Consider the following 10,888-nt stretch of genomic DNA (forward strand, 5'->3'; position numbering starts at 1 on the left):
TACTGATTGAATAACAGTGGGCCAAGGACTGATGCTTGTGGTACACCACTAGTTACTTTAAATCTTGCAGATTCATATTCCGCTGTATACCACTGTTTGATATCTGTCAGTCAGCCATCTTCTTAACCATGCTAATATTTTATAATCCAAACCCATATTCTCCAATTTATGCAACAATCTTCCATGCTGTATTCTGTCAAAAGCCAATAGCAGAATCTAAAAGTTTCATGGTGTAAATCCATTTTTTAAATGTATTCCCCTTGTCTAGTTCAATGATAACATTATTATAGAATATGAGCAAGTTGTTAAAACATGACATTCTGTTAGTAAACCCATGCTGTTCATTGCAAAGTAGAGATTCACTGTCAACCCATTTTTGATGCAAGCCATAACCAATTTTTACAAAATCATCAACACCACTCCTTAGATACTGATTAGTTGATAGTTAGATACATCAGTTTTTGTACCACCCTCGTGAATGGGATTACTACACATTCTTTCCATTCCTGCAGAATTTGCCTGTTCTGAGACTCAAATTATATAGCCTGGTCAAAAGAATAGCCAATTCAGGTTTTATCACCCATACTGATATCCCATCAGTCCCTTTTGCTGAATTATTATTTGGTTTGTGCAACAGCTCTAATACTTCCTCTTCATACACTTGAGTTTTTTCATTCAGTGAAGAGGTAGCAGCAAACTCAATGTTGCATACACCAGGTTGTTAGTTTTTAGCAAAATAGGCACTCGTTAGTTGAACAACCCTTCTGCATCTGTTGCTCTCACATCATCTGCATTCAGAAGAGGTATTCTTGCATATTCATTCTTTCTTTTATTTGCAGTTATCGATCGAATTCTTGTGGGTTATCTTTAGCTTGCAGAGCCAGTTTCTTTTCATACTCAGACTTAACTTTCTGTACAACTGTTGTGACTCTTCTGGCCTGCCGCTTATAATTTTCATAATAGGCATTGTTCTTATGCAGATGGCATTCCTTCCACACATAATCTGTTTCTTACAGATCTCTTGTTTAATAAGATTACACAATCATTTGACTCCTATCTTATTTATTCTTCGAACTTTGGGATGCATTCTGATATTACATCTTTTAAGTATTTTTTAAATGCTTTCCTTGCACTGTTGATATTCTTCCCATCCAGCAACTGATACCATTCTGCTGAACTCAGGATATTCTTTTTCTGAATGGAACATTGAGTTTCTGTAGCTCAGTCAGTATAGATGAAGTTGGAAAGACCTAGGTTCGATTCCCATCCATGATGTGAGAATCCTTTATCTGGACTCTTTCAACTAAAGGTGAGTTAGCCGGTTTCGTTTGGAGGTAGGGGGTTTTTTCACCCGGAAACTCGGGTTTTTTGTCCCACAGAACAGTCAAACCAACCCTGTGAACATGCATAGGTCTACAGTCATAAATACTTAACCCCACCCTTGAGGGGGGGGGCTCAACTCACCCCCAATAGGGATGGGGAGAAAAGGGAGGAAACTCCATATGAATAAATAAATGGAACATTTGTAAACTTGGTCACTTCCCAAGTGAGTATACCACATGATCACTGTCACCAACGGAGGTAGAATAGTTAAGTCTTTAACTGAAACACCCTCTGACATTATAATCAAATCTAATACTCTTTCACCTCAAGTTCCTTCTGTCACATGCTGCTTGAGGAAGTTGTCCTGCAATGGCTCAATAAATTCAGTTTCATTATTCTCACTAATTATCCCTTAGTAAAAATGTAAATAAACTGTAGAATTTCCATTTTGCCATGTGCCCTTTTGTCATTCTAATCTATATCATCATAGTTGAAGTCTCCCATGATAATTGATTGGCTTGCATTTATTGTGCTAATCTGCTGATGCATGTTGGCCACATCTCTGGATCCCCCAGGTCAATAGCAGCAACCAATAATATATTTTGTCTTCTTGGCCTCTATCTCACACCAACAGCCTCAAATGAACCATTTCCATCAGATCTACAGTCTTCTTTAACTTATATTTTTGTTGGTCAAAGTTCTTCAGTTATAATTAATAATACCCCCTCCTCCTGCCCTGTTTCTTCTATCTGTTCTGAAAATACAACATCCATTATATTCTATACCTGTAACTACATCATTCTCTGACAACCAGGTCCCAGTGATGCCAATAATTTTTGGCCAACTTGAGCTGACGAATGCTATAAACTCCTCTTCTTAATTCAGATACTGTGAGCATTCGTGTACATGCATTTCAACATCCTTCTTGACCCACAGTCAGTTACCCTTATATAATAACCTGCATATTCAAATCTGAAACCTGGAAAACTGCACCCAGCTCTTCACAATTATTTCTGCACTCATCTATCCCAGAGGTGGCTATTTCCACACAGTCATTCCTGCACTCACACTCATTTGTTCCAGGGGGGGGGGATACATGCTTGATTGCTTCTCCCATAATATTTATTGTTTCACTGGTTTTGCACTTCCAGCCTCTCACTGAACAACACTTTTTCCAAGCACCTAATTCCAAAACCATCTAAGTGCAGCCCATCAGGCATATACAGGTCCTTACATCCATCAAATTCACTCCATACATCTGTAAACTGCACACCATTCCTCCTGCACAGTCTTCTCAGCTTCACTAATCTCTTTTATCTTTGCACTTGGGAAACATGCTTTCAACACTTTCTCATTAAATTAAAGATACCAAGAAATTATATACTTGGTTTAATTCTTTGTCCAAGTGTTAGCATACAAAGTTTGCACCTGAAGTATTTTCATAAGGTGTGACACCTTTTGGCTATTCATATATAAAAATATGACTTCTCTATTGCTTGAACCTAGTATCACCTCTGGGTCTGGCTCCCAGAGGTGATACTAGGTTCAAGAGATCTCAGAGGACAAAACAGGTCTTGGTAGTTTGAGTATTCCTTAGTATCCCATAATGCATACAATTATACATGTCTGTAAGGATATGTGCTTTGCATTATGGGATACTAATGCAAGTGATGTTGAAGTCATTAGCATCTATAAACAAGTTTCCCCAGTCCTGAAAATACTTCTGGCACAAACTTTATTTGCTAACACTTGTATAAGGGATTAAATCAAGTATGTAATTTCTTGGTATCCTTTAATTTATAGTATAACCAAGTGGAGAAACTTCCAACAACTTTCTCATTAAGTATACATCTTATCATCGAATCTCCATAGAATATTATCTCTTTTCTTCTAGTTTCTTCCACTTTTATGTTTTTCCCATCCACTCTTTCTTTCATTCTCCCTCCTGTTGTACCACACACACTGATCATTTCTCCAGATGCTCGAGCTCATGTTTTGTCCTGTGAAGAAGTCTGCGTAAGCGTGCAATTTCTTTCCACACTGGCATCTCATCATCCACATTATTACTTTCAACCACTTCTGTCAAACTCGTATTTCGTGCACTATCATTCACTGCTTCTGCTACATTCTCCACAACAATTGCCTTATATCGATAATGAATTATTGTCTTTCTTTTGCTCACTAAGCCACATTATCTATGCATTTTTTTTTGTCTTCCTCCTCCATATTTCCCAGCCTATGGTAACACCCAACTAAATATTTTGTATTATCAACCTTTGCCACACAACCATACCGCTTTAAAATCACTGCTGATGTTTTCTCCACATATCTCAACCTTCTGAAACATAATTCTCCCCACTGTCATCAGCAGTTCTCCTCCCTTCTTGGACTTCCTATCCTCATGGAAAACATCATACCTTTCCATTTCTATCCTCATCAGGATATGTCATTGTCATCCACCCATGTTTTACTTATCTCTATTTTTGGGTAGAAAAATTCAATCAGTATGACAATTTCATTTCTTATTTCTAATATTCCTGGCATTCATAAATAGTAGTTCATTCCTTGGTGTATAACCAGTCCTACCCATGCAACTCCTGATCTGTGACTTCTCCACACCTACTCCTGTCTGCTCACCCTTATCCCATATATCTCCCCACACTCAACTACTCTTCATACATCCCATTCCGTATGTACATTTATTACTGCTTCCATTATCCACTCTTGTACTGTAAAGAGAGTGGATTTTGGAATTCTGTATTGCCTATGCTATTTTTTTGTGTTTGTGCCTTAATTCTTCTTCTTCTTCTTTTTTTTTTTTTTTTAGATCATATGCCCTCAAAATATGTTTTTTTCTAGATGATCTATTTGCTGATATTTTCTTAAATTTTTAGTAATTTTTATTATTTTTGAAGATATTTTCTTCATCCTATCAGATTATTACTTTCCAAGATGTCTGATTCATTCATTCACACTTCTTTCTTTAAATTTTCCTTCCATTATGTTTTCAAATTTTTCTTTGTTACCTTCACTTTCCATTGTGGGTTTTTTCAATTATCAATTTCAGTCTCTCTCTTGATGTTTTTTTTTTTATTTATCCTTGCTCTTGCTGGCCTATGATCACTATCATATAGTTGAGACACTGTCATATGATGATATAATTGAGATATTTAATGAGCAGTTCATAAAGGTCTTTTATACTTGTGAATGTGACATCATGTAGAGTTTGAGAGCAGTGGATGATGAGGAGAGACTGACTCTAGGTGAGCAAGAGGTATATTGGGAAATGAGCAAATTTGATGTCAATAAGGCTGTGGGACTTGATGATATATCGGCACGTATTTTGAAGGAATGTGTGAGGGAGTTGGCATATACCTTTATATATTTGTTTATTATGAGTTGTACACTGCATCAAGTTCCAAATGAATGGAAAGAATGCAAAATCATACTGCTTCATAAGGGAGGTGACAGAAATCAAGTATCAAATTATAGGCCAATCTGTGTCAGGTGTAGTGGTTAAAGTGTTGGAGAGGCTGGTCAGAACCAGGATCCAGAATTGGGTTGACAACATAGCACAGATTTCAGTAAGTAGATTACTAAAACATCTGTCATGTTTTAGTAATATACTTATTACAATAAGGTGAGAACTGCATTGGGTGAGGAAGTTGGATACACAGTAGTATACTTACATTTTGTAAAGGGTTTTGATAGATTACTATGTAACATAGAATTGACTAACTTTCTTGCCCACCTTTTGGGAGTAGGAGAGCACTAGCACCTCCATTAATCATGTTGGTGGGTGATGATCCATCAGTATAGCAAATAACCTGTTTGGAGGATGAACGAAGGTTGGTAGTATTTGGATCTCTTTCTTCAATTGTTTCTTTTGATTCTTTTTTTGTACAGAGTTTGGTAAGGTTTAGATTTATGGATTTGAAAGTAAAGGACTGGAAAATAGAATTTCTTTGCTTATGTGGGCATTTAAATGATCAAGACCTATTTCCTTCCTCATAGTGTTATCATATTATAAAGTTGATGATCTGTGATGTCTGCATTTTTGATTCCAATGTTCATAAGTTTTTAGGAAGATATGATCGCTTTGGTAGCTTCTGATATTATTAATGAATTTTATGGTGGCAAATTTCCGTCTGTCCTCCAGCAGGTCAAGCTCACATCGTGTTGGGCTCTGATGTTGTTAGTGGATGAGACTGCACTACTAATAATCTTGGACACTTTTGCTTGTACTTTGTCTAATATTTCTCTTTACCAATGAAGCTGAAGGACATCATTTTTACTGTAATAAACTATCTATATGAAAGAATGTTTCCCTGATGTTGTCTTAAATAGAATATAGCTTTGATGTAGTTATTTTATTTCATTTATTTATTTTAATTGTATTTTAGTTTCACTAGAGGTCAGGCCAGTAGAATAACCATTGATCAAATCATTGTCTCTTTAGCATACTGTGCAAAATGTAATATAGCTTGTCTCTGTACAGGCAGCCCTCGGTTTATGATGGTTCAATTTACACCAATTCACAATAATGCTGAATGCCTGTGCATGCGTTCTTACTGTAGTGTGGTCCGACTGAGAAACGACGCTCGCAGGCATTCTAGTGTTTGAGTGTTTACCGAGCTACGACGTACATGTATTAAACCTGGTTTTACTGTTGAATCTATCTAATTGTTCTATTTAATTTTTTTTTTACATACATACATATTTAAATTGATAAAGTACGTAATTACATACCATGTCTGATAAAAGAAGTGCAGTAAAGTTAGCAGAACTTGGTGTTAAGAAGGCGCAGAAATCACACTTGAAAAGAAGATGGAGGTGATTCAAAGAATGGAAGATGAGCAGACACGTGCAAATGTCTGTAGAAGTATGAACTTGCCTCCATCGACTGTTACTACAATTATGAAAAATGCAGATAGAATAAAACAGTCTGCGCAATAATCTACTGCAGTACTAAATGCAAAACATGTAAGCTATAGCAGGGGTAAACTTCATGAAAAAATGAAAAAATTATTATCATTATGGGTGGATGACTTGAATCAGAAAAACATTCCTCTGATGCAGGCTGTTATAACTGAGAAAGCAAAAACAATTTTTGAGGAACTTAAAAAGACAGATGGAGGTGAAGAAACATTTTTAGGAAGCAAATTATGTGGTGAGGTGGCAAGTGCAGATGTTGTGGCAGTGGCTGCTTTTCCTAAAGAATTTCAAGACTGTGTAGAACAAGGAAGTTATCCTCCTGATCTCATTTTTAATGTTGATGAGACTGGGCTCTACTAGAAAAAGTGCCATCACGCACCTTCATTTCCTTTGAAGAACGTTCTGCTCCAGGTTTTAAAGTTGCAAAAGATAGACTTATGCTTTTGTTGGGTGCAAATGTCTCCAGAACTTTGAAGCATAAACCAATGTTGGTGTACCATTCACAGACACCACGTGCCTTCAAGGGTCTAAAAGCCATGCTGCCAGTCTATTGGGAAACGGAACAAGAAAGCTTGGGTTACACAAGACGTTTTTATAGATTGGTACACAAATTATTTTTGTCCTACCATGCTTCGCTTCTGTAAAGAAAGTGATTTGCCAGCCAAGGCGTTGCTTCTCTTGGATAATGCCCCTAGACATCCTCAAAACCTTGCTGAAGTAAGAACACCATTGGATGTCAAGGTTGTTTACATGCCCCCAAACACAACATCGCTTTTGCAACCAATGGATCAGGGGATTATATCAATCTTCAAAGCCTATTACCTCCATATAGCATTTATGGAAATGGTGAGAGTCTTGGATACTTTAGGAAAAACTATTAAAGACTATTGGCAGTCATTCGATATTTTGAAGGGCATTAACAACATCAAGGCAGCTTGGAACAAAGTGTTTAAAAGGAGCATGGCGAAAAGTTCTTCCCGCATTTATGCACGACTTCAAGGAATTAGAGCAAGAGAAGAATGCTATTGAAGATGTTACCAAGCTTGTGCGAGAGGTGGGATTGGATGATATTACAGCTGAAGATGTGACAGAAGTCTTAGAGAGCCATGATAAACTGCTTTCCAATGAAGCCTTAAAAGAATTAGTCGAACAATTAAGTCAACATCCAAAGGAGGAGAAAGAAAACAAAGAAGGTTCTCTGAGAGATATAAAAACGGCCGATTTACAGCCTATCCTTGCAAGCATAGAGACATTGACTGATGAACTCTGCAAAACGGACCACGATTGGGAACGGAGTGCGAACATAAAAAGGAGTGTAATCACATCTATTCGACCTTACACTGAACTCCTTAAAGAAAGAAAAAGAAAATCTGGCAGTTAACACTGGATACTTTTTTCAAAAAAAAATGCAGGTGATCTGAAACCAGGAACTTCAGCATAGAAATATGTAATATCTTTTCAAAGTTTCATATTTTTTGTATATAATTTTGTTTTGTTTTCGTTATTAATAATTTTATTGTAACAAATATATATGTATGAATTATCAAAGCTTTAAATATAATAATGTTACACATACTTCATGTGCATATTTTTTTGACTGTGCGGAACATAACTTTATACCTTCCATTAAAATTGGGTTCGTTTTATGCTGAATTCGGTTTATGCCCATTTTTTTCAGGAATGGAAGTGAGGCATAAACCGAGGGCTGCCTGTATATACATGTGTATACTCCAGATAATGACCTTAATATGAAGATCGAAACATCGAGAAATTGAAATAATTATTTCTAACACGGTTGTAGAGTCCATAATTTCTCTAAAATGAAAATAGATTACCATGTGATAAGTTGATAATCAAATTAGAGTGCATGGAGTTGAATATTAGATCAATGCATTGGATTTCAGATTGGCTACTGATTGATGCCATGTATGGGGAGCAATATCCTGGAAGAGGAAAATCACTAGTGGTGTGCCTCAGGGGTCTGTTTTAGGGTCATATTGCTGTTTTACCTGTATGTTAATGATATTGGAGAAGACTTGAATGGGGATATTCAGTTATTTGCAGATGATGAAAAGGTGGGATGAACTATGAGGAGTAGAGCAGATGTTATGAGTGAATGGGCATGGGAGTGGGATGCTAGATCAGCATTGCAAAATGTAAGCTTTTAAATGTGGAAAATGAAGATGGGATGTAAAATTTACTGTAGGTGGGGACGTATTGTTGGAGGTGGAGGCAATAAGAAATCTCAGGGTGATGGTGGATAAGGATCTAAAATTTAGAGGACACATTGCCAAAATTGTGAGGAAAACACAACGAATTCTGACAATGATGCAGAAGACACTGTCTTATTTTGAAGTCAGTAAGGAAATTCTGGTTCCATTGTAATAAGGCCTTGATTAGGCCACATATAGACTACTGTGCACAGATTTGGTCACATGGGTTTCAAAAAGAATGAAGAGATATTAGAAGTGTCCAGAGGTGATTGACTAAGGTAGTTTTTGATCTCTAGAATGTTGAATATGAAGAAAAGTTGAGAAAATGCAATTTACAAGTCTAGTGGATAGGAAGAAGATAGGAAGAAGATAGAGACATACAAGTTGGTAAGAGGTTGTTATAGGATTAACATTGAAGAGGTTTTTCATAAAATGGTGGGAGATTGGGGAAGAACAAGAGGTCATCCCTGGAGGCTGTATAAGGAGGGTGTGAGCAAGTTATTGAGAAGCAGGTTTTTTGAATGGAAGATTATTGAAGAAAAAATGAAAGAGTTTGAGAACAGGAATCAAACCTTGGAGATTCAGTGGCAAACTCTGAAGAATACATTGATTGATTCTGTCAGAGAGGCATGTGGTGAGGTTGTCTGCAAGGATGAAAAAATCAGAACTCCCTGGTGGACACAGGAAGTTAAAGAGGCAGTGAAGGAAAAGAAGAAAGCATATCAAAAGTTCCTGTCAAATAAGTCAGCTTGTTCTCTTAGAGAATACAGAGACAAATGCAAGAATGCTAAACACTGTGTAAAACTAGCTAAGCAGAAGTCATGGGAGGACTTTGGCAAGAATATAGAAAATAAATATCAAGAAGGTGGCAAAATATTCTGGAGGTTTGTTGAAAAAGCTTAGGAATGGAGGAAAGAGTGCTGTAAAAGGAATTAGAAATGATAAAGGTGACATGAAAACTGGAGAAAAAGATATCCTTGAAGTATGGAGTAATTACTTTGAAAAACTTCTAAATGAAACAAGCAGTTATGACAGCACAGTGGTAAAAAACACTGACCATGCATGCAGTCAGGAATACATATCCATACTTGAAGTAGAAAAAGCCATCAAAGGCTTGAAATGTGGAAAGGCAGCAGGAGTAGATGATATTCGACCAGAAATGCTGAAGTATGGTTTTATAAGAGTCTTACAGTGGCTGCACTGCATAGTTCAGAAAGCCTGGACAGAGGGACGAATTCCAGATGATTGGAGTAGAGCTCTCATAGTACCCATATATAAAAAGGGAAATAAAACTGAATGTTAGAATTACAGAGGTATTTCCCAACTAAGTGTTCCTGGCAAGATCTATGCAAGTATACTTGAGAAACGGTTGAGAAGAATCGTGGAAGAAAAGCTTGGTGAAGAACAAGCTGGATTCAGGCCAAATAGAGGCTGTCAGGATCAGATCTTCACTTTACGACAAATAGTCGAGAAAGCATGGGAATATAACAAAGATCTGTATTTAAGTTTTGTCGATTTGGAAAAGGCATATGACAAGGTGCCAAGAGAGAAGCTATTCAATACGCTGCAGTTATATGGTGTCAATGGGGCATTATATCGAGCAATACTTAGTCTTTATTTGAGTTGTAAGTCAGCAGTTAGAATTGAAGGAAGTACAGGAAGATGGTTTAATGTTAAATCTGGTGTGAGACAAGGATGTACATTATCCACTCTGTTATTCATTATCTATATGGATCACATTATGAAGGAAAGTGGTATTAAACATGATATCAAAATTGGAGATGTTAATGTCAGCTCTTTGCTTTATGTGGATGATGTTATACTTCTAAATAAATCTGCTACAAGTCTGCAGGATTCTCTGACTAAATTGAGTAGCTGTTGTAATAGATATGGTATGAAGGTCAGCAATAAAAAGACAATGAAAATAAGCAGAATCATTGAAAATGTCAACTGTGTTGTGAATGGAGAACCTGTGGAACAAGTGAAACATTTCAGTTACTTAAGCACGATTTTTACTGAAGATGGTAAATTAAATATAGAAATAGACAACAGAATCAGCAAAGCCAGTATGGTAGGATGTCAATTGAATAAATTCATATGGAATAAGAGAGAAATTAGTCGGAACACTAAATTAGCTGTATACAAGACAGTGTTCAAACCAGTTGTAACTTATGGATCTGAGAGCTGGGTCAGAAGTAAAACACTTGACCAAAGACTAGAGACCGCAGATATGAGAGTCCTGAGAAAGATTATAGGCGTGAACAGATGGCATCAATGGCAGTATCATATTAAAAACGAGGATATTAGGAAAGAACTTGACATTGTCAATATCCAGGAATGCGTTAGCAGAGCTAATCTCAGGTGGTATGGTCACTTAAACAGAATGGGCGAAGAAAGATTAGCAAAACAAGTGTTCT

Source organism: Typopeltis vanoorti, chromosome 6, assembly GCF_054136105.1.
Source record: "Typopeltis vanoorti isolate ZY-2024b chromosome 6, IOZ_Tvanoo_1.0, whole genome shotgun sequence".
NCBI lineage: Eukaryota > Metazoa > Arthropoda > Arachnida > Uropygi > Thelyphonidae > Typopeltis > Typopeltis vanoorti.